This window comes from Salvia miltiorrhiza, chromosome 4 (assembly GCF_028751815.1).
Source record: "Salvia miltiorrhiza cultivar Shanhuang (shh) chromosome 4, IMPLAD_Smil_shh, whole genome shotgun sequence".
NCBI lineage: Eukaryota > Viridiplantae > Streptophyta > Magnoliopsida > Lamiales > Lamiaceae > Salvia > Salvia miltiorrhiza.
This window is the reverse complement of record NC_080390.1, coordinates 24,746,226-24,758,254: the sequence shown is the minus strand read 5'-3', so window position 1 is coordinate 24,758,254 and position 12,029 is coordinate 24,746,226. Positions and strand designations below refer to the sequence as shown.

Here is a 12,029-nt window from a genome sequence, read left to right as displayed (position 1 = left end):
TTTGTTGTTGATTCATTTGTTACCTCCCAGAAAAGCCCTGCCTCGGTTGGGCCTAGAACAGGCCCTCAAAAAACACACACACTAAATTATATTATTTCCAGCCTTTACATGGCATGGCAGTGTAAGAAAAATACACTCAATTTAAATTACAACTGTAAATGCCAAGCTAGGTAAGATGTAATCCGTGTAGCACGAGCATGGCCATATCAGTTCTCCTTCATCCGACAACCTAAGAGGTTAAATGCCCTTCTACCACTCAAGTGATAGGTTGAGGCATGGTATGTTGCTCAGTTCATTCCCTGTAAGCAGTCATTAGGAAATGTGATCATCGTAGAGCCTCAACGGTCGACGTCTCGACCATATCCAAATCCGCAAAGTCCTTGTGGCACTTTATCTCTTTTAAGTTGTGAAGTTTCCTTAATTCTGTAGCTAGAACATGGGCAACACAAAATCAAAAGCAGATAGAAGCTTAAATCATGGATTAACAACACCTGGTGTGTGCTAGTGCTTTCTTTTGGCCTTTAGCTTACCATAGTAGGTTCAGTGTTGCACTCAATTGGTTAGTATTATTCCATCAGAGTTACAGGTGCCCGGCGGCTCAAATCAGATTGGCCGAATAGTAGCAAGGCCTCTCATTTTGAGTTAGTTGAGTAAGTAACTTTCAGGGCCCTTTTGTCTTCGTTTTCTTTCATTCTTCTCCTTCCCAGGTATTATGCCCTCAAGAACTATTTAAATATGAATTTCATTGCCTCTAGGTGTTCAAATCTTTGCTTCCTAATATCGCACTGGATATGCCATGCCTGCCAAGTACTTCATGGGACTTGTGCTGCATTCAGTTAGTAGTTCACGGTGGTGCAACCTTTTTGCAGTTGAGTCTCTCTATTCAGCATGTCCAGATTTGCATCTCTTCCGCCAGAGTATAGAGTCCATAATCAGTGGGTCTGCTCGCAGCTTTGCTTGGTCAGAGTGAGGCCGAGCCTAAGTTCAGTAGCAACTACCTATTGGACTCAGCAATTCTATGCTTGAAAAACTTTGTCACATGCTAAAAATAAATGGAAGGCAGTGAATAGCAGTCTGCTAAAGGCAAAAGAACATGATTCCATATAATATTGGAGTGATTCACCTTCTTTTAATCTGGTCTTTGTATGGTTCTTATAGGTAAATTTGCTCCATTCAATTCCAAATGTGCTCGAACTTCTTTTGGTGGGAAGAGTTCATTCAAGCACCGGTATGTGTCAAACTTGATTTCAAAGACGATATTTTTCACATCAAAGTTCATCTTCAAAAATTAACTTGTTGCGTGCGAACCATAAGTGGTTGACCGTCATTGCTAGGGCCAAAGCCTTTACTTTTTGATGAATAGTGGATTATTTCTTCTTTTGTGTAAGATGTTTGATTGCACTAGGGATGTTGTCATTTGTTCTTTAGTTCTTTAAGACGAAGCCAACCTCTAATGGTATCCCAAATCTTTTTTGTACCTGCATATTTAAAGAAGATGTGATATTATGTTTCATCAAAAATATTACATATAACACAAAGTTTCAAGACTCCCTCTAATCGGTCCACTATTTTGAGTCTATTTTGTAGCGCTAGCCATAAAGTAATGGAACACCGTGGTGGAATATAGCTATTCTAGATCACTCTATGCCAAAAAGCTTTGTCTTCTTTTGGTCTAAAATATTCATACGCCTCCAACGTGAGATTCTCTTATGCCCACTCCTAGAGTTGTTGTTGGGCTTGGTCAGCTGCATTACCATGTTTTTCCAATAGTTGGTCTCGCACCTTGAAGAGGTTTTTGAGCAGTAGAGAGTCAGTATGATGAGGGATATGTCCCAAAGGTCTTGATGCTTGATGTAATCCATTTGAATCCACTGAATCCAAAGGGATTCAACTTTTGCATACATGTTCCAAAGGTTTTTTATTAGTAGGGCAAGATTCCACACGCTAAGATTTCGTAGTGCTAAGCCACCCTCTTCCTTGGGTCGGCATACCTTTTTCCATGCAACGTGGCTATTTTTTTATCCCCCAACAAACTTCTTAACGAGTCTATTGATATAGTTAATAACACCCAAATGGAGGGGGGATATTTGTAATCAGTAGCACTCGACGCCCTGTAGCACCGATGATCACTAAATTCTTAGTAACAAAAATGACTGCAACTAACTACAGGTAATTGTAGCAAGCAACAAGTAATCGAGTATCGTATCCACAAGGACTGAAAAACCGAAATCACTCTAGCTATCTCCTAAACAAACTAAAACAGTAGACAGGCAACAGAAAGTAGAGATTGATTGACTTAAACTAAAACGCAAATAAAAGAATAACCAAGCAAATATCTGAATGAAATAAGGAAAAACAACTGATCATAGGGTAGTAAGTTCATTAACTAAATCTACGCAATTAATCTATTAATCCTATGTACCAGTTTAATCCGGTTATGATGAGAGATCACTTAATTAATCAATTACTCTCGCTAGAGCAGCAACGATCGTAGATTAGTAAATTCTCTATCTCCGCTAGGTCTCAAGAAAATCTACTAACTCCCAATAGCTCATAAGAATAGCTCTCTATGATCCACCTACTTCACTAGGTCTCAAGGTTAAAATCATATCATACATTCTTGAATCCACTAAACAGTTATCTCTGCTAGGTCTCAAACCGAAAAGCTAAACATGCAAACTATTGATCAGATAATTCACAAGAAAACAAGCACCAGGAATTATGAATCATAAACTGGAAGACACAAAGATATTAACAAATAAATCACATAAATTCAATCAACTATTTACAAACCCTAGAATCAGCTAAACGAAACTAGCCAGACATAATGAAATAAAACATAAACATAATTAAAAAGAACACAATTGTAAAAACTAAATTGTATAAAAATCGAAAGTAAAACGATTGTAGCAGCTTGAATCTTCAATCTTGTGGAAATCCAATCCAAACAGTAAAAATTGGAACATAAATTCTAAAGCTATGAACTTGAAAAATAAAAGCTAGGAACCCTAAATAGGTCAAAAGAGGACCTATATATAGGCACAAGAGATAAATACAGTGTAGGACTCGAAAATACTGATAAAATCCGAAAATCCCGAAAATTCGGAAATTCCCGTCGGGCACTATTTACTGCTGCGCACGACTTTCTTGTTTCGGCCATATATTTCTCATCCGAACTCGGATTTATGAACCATTTGCGCTCACGAACTCGTATCGAGACGATCTACAACTTCTATTTCAGAAAAAGTTTCCAAATTCGAACTCAATAAACCTGCAATTTCCTTCAAAGTTCGAGTAAGAATCATGCTTCACAAGATAAAGCAAATTAAGCACAAAACAATCATCCAACACTCAATTCCCTATAAAATTAACATCAGAAGAACATTAAAAACCATGAAAACATGAGGGTTATCAACCGATCTCACAAGGTCCACACAATCTGCCATTGACAACTTGATATTAACCCATTTATAAATTGAATCCGTAATTTTTCTAATAATAGGCTCATATTAGGAAGATGTGAGTTTTTTTTTATGCAAGTGGTATCTCCAAATATTTAATGGGGAGGGAACCGATTGTAAAACCAAACAAGTCGACGATATCTAATTTGTCCGGTTCCTTCACGCCTCCTAGGAAGATTTGAGATTTGTTTTTGTTTATCTTTAATCCCGAGGAACCTGCAAATTCATTTAGAGAGTCAGAAAGTATACTCATAGAACCAAGATCACCTCTTCCAAAAAGTAGGAGGTCGTTGACGAATGCAAGATGAGTAATTGTGAAATTTTCACAATGGGGGTGAAAGTTAAACTTTCTTTCTCTAGTTCGAGGTTGAAGGAGCCGTGAAAGGTACTCCATGCATAATAGAAAGAGAGTAGGCGACATAGGGTCGCCTTGTCTCAATCCTCGTTTGCCTTAGATGAAGTTATGATTCTACCATTGATTGCTAAAGTGAATGTGGCCGAGGTTATACACGTCATTATTTGTTGGATAAACGTTGTGTGGAACCCTAAACCTCGTAAGACTTTATCAAGAAAACTCCATGAGATAGAGTCATACGTCTTTTGGAGATTGATTTTTAGCATGCAACGGGGTGAAATCCTTTTCCTTTCATACTTCGGGATGAGTTTCTGTGCCAAGAAAATGTTGTCAATAATAACACGTCCCTTGACAAAAGCGGACTGAGAAGGATGAATAACTCATGGATTGCCTCAAGAATGATGTTAGGTCCGGAGGGTCTCGAATAGGTGTATGGGAGGGGGGAATACACCTATGGGCTATTTTTCTCCTCTAAAATAGAGGGATCTCAATATAGAGATCAAAACGAAACTTTACAAGCAAACTAAGACACCTGTTAACAGAAAAGAGTTTTGACCAAACAGGGTTGACGACTGATACTGAAAAACTCTTCAGTAAGGAGTTATCAGTTAAGTTACTGGAACTTAATTGATGCACGTAAAGGCTTCAGTCGAGTTTGCTAAAACAGAGATGATATCACTCTTCCTGACTATCAGAGGATAGATTAGTCAGACTGATATCATACGCAACGAAAATAACTTTGTTTCGTAATAGCTTCGGTTGAGCACGTTGTTAGTCTTAGGTTTCTCTTTGCAGTTAATCAGAATTCAGTTTATCAAATGAATGAACACAAGTAAGAATGTAAAACTGAAAGCTGTAAATAACACAGAGACTTTTACGTGGTTCGGAAAACACTTCCTACATCCACGGTCGGTTGATCAGACCAACAATCCACTCCGCAAGTGCTTAACTGGTGCACTGCAAACCGAACCGTGTGCTTGCCGGGTGCACACAACCGTACCACTGAAGATTCCACTCTTCAGTACTAACACTTCACTCGCGTTGGATTTCTCACTCCTAGCACAACCCACGCTAGGATCTCACGGAGTCAGAGTACCTTCCTGAACTCCTTTACCACTCAAACACTCGATTCTATCTCTCGAAAAGAGCTTTGAAAACTTGCCAACTATACTTCAAATAATAAGTTCTTTGGAGCAAGTTTGACCTAAGCTTCTGGGTAAACAGAGGTTTGCCTAAGGTCTAAGAGAATGTGTGTAATCAGCAGTGACTGATTTTTGGCTTTGAAATTCTCTTATTCGATTCAAGCTTTGGGGAGGTTAAGCTTTTGGCTGAGAAACTATTTTGGCAGAGTTTCAGCTTATGTCGTTGAATCGGTGAAGATTGAAGTGAGCGCTATTTATAGGAGAGGTCTTGAATAGATCCGTTAGCGGAGAACGTCTTCAAGATTTCTTCCGTTGGAGAGCTTTTTGAATTTGGGCTGAGGCTTCAATCTTCGAGGTTCCTTGTTTGGTGGGAACGGCTATGTTGAAGAGCAGGAGATGTGACGTCTCTGATAAAGTAGCCACCAAATAGGAATGACCTCTGCAGAGAGAAATGATCCTGAGATCTCTGCATTTAATGCGGCTGTACTTTTGGAGTACGTGGCTTCCTTTGAACGTTGGAAGTTCAGTCCGAGGAAGAATGTTTAACTGATATTTGACTTTAGTATTAGTCCGCTGAGTCCACGCGGCACACATTAATTAATCAGTTCAGAACTGATTCTTCAACTGATACTTCAGTTGGTATCTTCAGTCTTCAGTCCTTCGTCCTTCAGTCTTCAGTCTTCAGTCTTCAGAACCGCAAACTAAACTAGAAACGAACTCTAACACTTGAGTTCAAACAGTTCTAGTCTATTACAATTAAGACTTATGGATTTTGGTATCATCAAAACAAGGATTAGGATATTCCACAAGGTTCCCAACAAATGTCTCCCTTAACAATCTGCCATTCTTGTTTAAGGAAAGTCGAGGAGAAGCCGTCAGGGCCCGACGCTTTATCATTATCAATGTCCCATAGGGCATCTTTAATTTCCTTTCTGTAATTGGGGTGATCATCGCCTCTCTGTCCAAGCTTTCTAGTTTCGGCCCTTCTTCAAAGACTTTTGGTTTAATAGGGTCATATTGTACTTGAGTTCTAAAGAGCTCCTCATAGAAGGATGTGATGATGCCAATGATTTTAGACATGTCGTTAGTCTCTTTTCCATTCTTCTTGCACAAAAAAGAGATGGATTTAATAGTAATTCTCTTTTTAATCAATGAGAAAAAATATTTTGAATTTTTATCCGCATAATTTAAATGTTGCCATTTGGCTTTCTGTTTTCAAAAAGCCCTTTTCAGCCATGTTTAGATGTAGCGCATGTTTTCTGGCCTCTTTTTCCTCATCTCTTAGGTCCTAATTTGTCGAGTCTTGGTCCAACATTTCTTGAACTGAGTTCAGTGTCAGCCTGGCAGCTTGCTCCCTTTCCATGAGATGGGCGCAGTCCTTGTGGTTAAAGTTTCGGAGTACTCCTTGCATCATTTTGAGCTTGAGGCATATCTTTAATTGAGCTTTATCGCCATGCTGGTCCTCCCAATTATCCTCTACCAGCTTGTGGAATTATGGAAGCTGCAACCAAAAGTAAAAAAATTTAAATGGCTGTGTAAATTTTTGCACGGTATTAAATAAATTAACGATGGCTGCAGAGTGATCGGAGTATAATCCCCTTGTCAAAAATTGTGTTCGACAGTAGTGATTTGCACCAAGCCAAGCATTATCATCACTCTATGAATTTTTGAGTAGCACTTCAAATTGGTCCATGTGAAGAAACATCCAGTAGATGGGGTATCTTCTAGTTCTCTGGCAGAATTGGCGTCCGCGAATTCTCGGTATTCCCTAGCCAAAGGGACTGACCCACGTGCTCTCTTAGACGGGTCCTTAATATTATTGAAATCCCTTGCTACAAGCTACATGAAGTCCCCAAAGACGAAAGTCTGTATCTAGAGCAACGTGTTTCCTCTTAAGTCGCGCAGAGTTATTCTAATATAACCTGTGAGACCCTTATTCTCAATCAGATGTACTTCGTGAGGAACTCCAATCAATTGTGATCGTTTTGCTGTCCATTGTATCTTTAATAAAATTAGAAAATAAGGTCAATTATATTCTGGTACACCTGGTACAAATAATCTCCATTCAATTTTGTACCATCCATGCCAAAATGTGGCAGACAACACTTGGAATGAATGGTACAAATATACCCATTTGCAACACTCGTCCCAAGAGATGGCGGACAACACTTGGAACGAATGGTACGAATATACCCATTCGCACCACTTGTTCCAAGATTTGGCGCGCAACATTTGGCACAAATGGTACAAATTAATGTTGTTCGTGCCAAAAAAATTGCACAATTTGTTTCAACAACATTAAAATCCATAGACGTGCAATTTGTTCCAACAAAATCCAAATGAAATGAGAAAAATTACAATTTTTTTTAAAAAATAATAATAAAAAAATCTCTAGACAAGATGGTATGAATTATCACTAAATCAAATGAGAAAAATGCACAGTTTATAACAAATCTAACTACAATGGATGAATAAAATCCAAATCAAATGAGCAAAATAACATGAAATTATGCATCAACCATATAAATAATAATATTATATGACTAGCAATTGTGAAAAGAGTTTGATTGTGCAGTTTCTTCTTCGTCTTGTTATTCACATTGTACTTTCGTCGGATCTACGTCATTTATGTGAAGATCTCGATTTCGTCAGAATATTAATTAGTAGAATAAGCCATTGTAGTAGCAAGATGAAGAAACTAATCTCGGAGAAGATGAAAACTGATCAGAGTAGATGGTTGTGCTTGTGCACCTAAAAATTAGCGATCCTGAGAAAAATTGTAGAAAGAAAATTTTCATAAATTAAAAGGTGCTTTGAAATGATAAAATGCAGTCAATGTGATAACATGGTAAATTGACTGTGTATTATCCTATGGGCATTTTTTTGTCCAAAATCATGGAAATTGACTAAAAATTATACAAATTATGTTGATGATTAATTATTTTTGTGGTCACTATTATTAGTATTTGCTTAAGCAAATTGAATATTTTAGTGTTTGCTTCTAAAAATTAACTCATTTGTGACTTCTGATTTTAATGATAATTTGTTGTCTAGCAATCAATGTTCCAATATTCAAACGAGCTATTATCTAAATATTCTTTGATCGAGTCGATGATAAAGACAACACAGAAAGAATCTAGATTCTAGAGTACAAGAAAACATCAAAATTCAAGAGAATTCCGTTTCTTGCTAATAAAGAATTAGAGAGGTAGTGGTTGGGAGTCAATTAATTAGTTATTTAAGGAAGCTATGTTTTCGTCTAAGAATAGTTTTTTTTTTTATGTGTATTTGGAATTAATGTATATAACAGAGAAGAATGATGAGTACTCACATGTGCATATAATTTGTTGACTCTTGTCTGCAACAACCTAAAATATATACTAAGTAATTAATCGAGAATTTTTGGAAGTAGCTTGCATGATTTTTGTTAGTCTCACACACATATATGATATATTATTATGTACATTAATTTGTATAGTTTCCTTTACAAACTAATTCTGCAATAATAAGGATATGATTCAAATTACTAAAATTATATTATATTTCTCTTTGTGCGTACGTTTATTATTTGATAAATTTATGTAGGTGTAGATGATCAAATAAATTCTTTTTTGTCGAATATATGTATAATTTAATCTAGATTAACATCTTTCGTTGTATGATCTATACTGTCATAAAACAAAAGAAGAATTAGTGTATTTGTCTGTTGATTTAATAATAGGGTGATTAATTTTTAAGGTAAAATATTTTAAATTCTAATCCAGCATCACACGAACTTTCAAAATAGGGACGATACCTTATAATAGCCAATGACATTAACATATAATAATGCTCTCTCTCCCAACTAATTTTATCAAAAAAATTTGGGGATCTTTCGACCTAAGTTGATTAACACTATAAGAAAATATGGCTCTAACGATCGAATTTTTTGGTCATTAAAACTCTAAAAATGGTCGTTAATCGTGTTAACGACCGTTTTCGGTGGTCACTGTTTGCTTCGTCTTTCCGGGTCCCAACAATCGTTAAATTTAACGACATAATTTTTATTTTAACAACCGATCGAATTTTCAGTCGTTAAAATGAAAAAAAGAAAAAAAAATGAATAAATATATATATATAAAGAAAAAAATGAATATATATATATATATATATATATATATATTATCAATCTATCTCCGTATTCCACAAGTATTTGGTATTTCTAAGGTATTTTGACCTTAATTGCATACGATTTGACGAATTTTTCAGTGGGTCACCCATCTTAGTAGTGCTCTAGTTCAAACACGATTAACTTGGAAGTTCATTTCGAGTAGTCACCAGTATAGAACACGCGTATTATTGATATAACTAACACATATTAATTCATTTAAACTCTATTTCAAAATATAATATCATTCATTCATGACCTTAGAATATGTCGAGGTGTTATCTAAGACTTGTCGTTCCGGCGAAAGAGTGACGGTAAATATACGATCGAATTTAAAATAATAAAAAATTAATATTATCGTAATTTAAAAAAAAACAGAAAATATGGGTATAAAAATTAACAATGAATCTCTAAAATAATTCGGAGTATAGTGTTTAAAATAATTTATTTTTTAGATATAATATAAAAGGGTTAAGTACCAAATACCCCCCCAACATTGGGGCCCCTATCGCGTATAGGACCCTATAGTCAGGGTAGGCGCTGTTTACTACCTCAACGTGGCTAAACCTAAGCAAATCCCCCCTGCGTTTTAACACCGTTAAGTCACTGTTAAAAGAATTATTTTTAAAATTTTTTTAATTAAGATGGTCTCTCTCTCTCTCTCTCTCTCTCTCTCTCTCTCTCTCTCTCCCTCTTTCCCCCCCTCCCCTCCCCCCATCGAGCATCCTTTCTCGACGAGAGAACATCGCCCCTCCGCCGTGGTCTCCACTTTCCTAGACGACGCTAATCCCGTGGAGCCCGCCGCAGCTGGTCTGGCCTCTCCGGCGGCGCCATTTCCCACACCCACGATATTCAATTCCCCACCAAAGTGGAGGATGATGGCACCGCTGTCTGGAAAGATTGCTTATGACAACCAACGTAACCTCCACCTCCGCCTCTACAAGCCCCGCTCCACCCCGTCGCCGCCCTCCCCGTTCGCTACTTCTTCCATGGGGGTGGTTGCCCCACCACTACACTTGCTGCCTCCGCCCTGCAGGTCATGGTGGTGGCACCTGACTACCGGCTAGCGCCGGAGCACAGGCTCCCCGCAGCCGTAGAGGATGTGCTCAGCTCTCTCAAGTGGCTGCAGCAGCAGGCTCTGCTGGTTGACGGCGGCGGTGATGAGTGGCTGCGGGAAGGAATTGATTTCGGGAGAGTGTTCGTGGTGGGTGATTCCTCCGGCGGGAACCTGGCCCACCATCTGGCGGTGGAGCTCCGTTGTGGATTGCTGGAGTTGGCCCCGGTTAGGGTGCGGGGCTACGTGTTGTTGGGGAGGCTGGACCGGCTGCGGCAGGCTCCACGGGGTTAGCGTCGTCTAGGAAGGTGGAGACCACGGCGGAGCGGCGATGTTCTCTCGCTGGGAAAGGATGCTCGATGGGGGGAGGGGGGGAGAGAGAGAGAGAGAGAGAGAGACTATCTTACTTAAAAATTTAAAAAAAATATTTTTCCTTAACGGTGACTTAACAGTGTTAAAACGCAGGGGGGATTTGCTTAGGTTTAGCCACGTTGAGGTAGTAAACAGTGCCTACCCTAACTATAGGGTCCTATACGCGATAGGGGCCCCAACGTTGGGGGGTATTTGGTACTTAAAACAATATAAAATAATAAATTATTTAATAAATTATTAGATATATTATTTTAAAATAATAAAATAGTTGAAAATAAATCAAATAAATGTAATTTGAAACATAAATCAAATAATTTATTGTTTTGAAAATAATGAATCTAATAATTTAATAAATCTATTAAATCTAATAATTTATTATTTCAAAATAATAAATCTAATAATTATATGCTTCAAATTAAGATTTATTATTTTAAATATTATTTGCAAATAATTAATATCATATTTTTATTAGACAATAATATTATCAAATTTTTTAGAATAATATTATGAAAATAAAAAACATTTTTTAAAATATTCTCAATAATTTTAAAATAAGAATTAAATAGAAAATTAATTTAAATAATTATATATATATATAAAATAAATAAATAAAAGCAAAAAAATGAAATTAAAAAATTTTAAAAATTGAATAAATAATATTAACGACTGGATATTTGATCTTTAAAAAAATAATTTTTTTAAAGTTAAAAAAAATTTTAAAAAAATTAAATTATTTAATAAAAATTAATAACCAAATTTCTAGTCGTTAAAAAATAAAAATAAATAAAAAATATTAACGACCGAATTTTCGGTCGTTAAAAAAAATAATAATAACATGTTAAAAATATAATTAACGACCGAAATTTCAGTCGTTAAAAATTTTAAAAAAACATTAAAAAAAATTGGTCATAAATTGGTCGTTAAGGCCGCTAAATTAACGACCGAAATTTTCGGTCGTTAAACGCGTGTTTTCTTGTAGTGTAATTTCCTTATATGGAATAAATATAAATAAAGAAACATCTAATCACTTATCCACTTTATTGCCAAAACATACTTAAAACATCAGTTTTTTAAATCTCGTGTGGAAAAGAAGTTGATCAACTTAGCTGAGACAAAGAGAATAAAAAATAATGACCATATAAATAAACATTAGTTTTGTCTCGACGAGATATCACTTTACGCTATAATTTATAAATATAAATTATAAAAGTAACTTTATACTCTCTATGGCTAGTCTCAAACTCATATAACAATACTTACTAGTTAACAAAATCTATTTGAATGTATAAATATAATTGTTAAAATAATTAAATATTGGTCGCAATAACAATCCATATATTTTTAAGTAAACATTACTCCAATGTAAGCATTAATAATACATAGTATATATACTCGCTAATTACACATTCTCATCTCAAGTTCGCTTAATAATTCGTTCACTACATGAACTTGTTTGAATTTATAAAATAAGTTGTTATAATAATTAGTTATTTGTTTT

General features: G+C 36.1%; 1 pseudogene; it reads left to right on the top strand.

Moving 5' to 3' along the window:
- Nucleotides 1–796: 796 nt before the first annotated feature.
- Nucleotides 797–10,453, top strand: LOC131023195 (probable carboxylesterase 15; annotated as a pseudogene).
- The last annotated feature ends 1,576 nt before the right edge of the window (nt 10,454–12,029 follow it).